Genomic DNA, 599 nt, shown 5'->3' on the forward strand with positions numbered 1-599 from the left:
ATACGAAGTAGTTCTTCGCAAGCTTGCAAACCATTGCTTTGCAACACATTACACTCTAAAAAAAATTAATACAAAAATCTGTAATTTTTCTTAGAGTGTAGAGCCCTGCAACGAGCGAGCACTGAGAGCAACGCGCTGCGAGCCGGGGCTGTGAGCAAAGTTGCTCATAGGGCCACGCGCCGTGAGCAAAAGCCAGGTCGGCGGAGCGGGGCACTTTAGAAGCAAGAGCTAGCTTGCTCACGAGCTATCTGCGAGCAAGACTGCGCGCCTACTTCTGGCGCTGCCCGCGTCCGACGCAGCATCCGAGCGCGCGTGTCGCTCCGTCGCACCGCGCGCCGCCACTGCATGAGCTACCAGAGAGCAAGATTTGCTCGCGTTGCTCGCGCCGGGTAGTAGCTCGTGAGCGAGCAAAGCGAGGGCGGCTGCGAGCAATCAGAGCAATGAGGCGCGGTCGGCGACTGAGGCGAGCGCTTGCTCTCACTGCTCGCTCGTTGCAGGGCTCTACAACACATACACATTGTTTGCAAGGATTCTGAAAGCTTGCAAATAACTTCTTTGCATTACGAACTAATTCTTTGCAGTACAAAGCTCGCAAATTC

The sequence above is a fragment of the Frankliniella occidentalis genome, unplaced genomic scaffold (assembly GCF_000697945.3).
Source record: "Frankliniella occidentalis isolate FOCC.00 unplaced genomic scaffold, Focc_3.1 Scaffold46, whole genome shotgun sequence".
Lineage (NCBI taxonomy): Eukaryota > Metazoa > Arthropoda > Insecta > Thysanoptera > Thripidae > Frankliniella > Frankliniella occidentalis.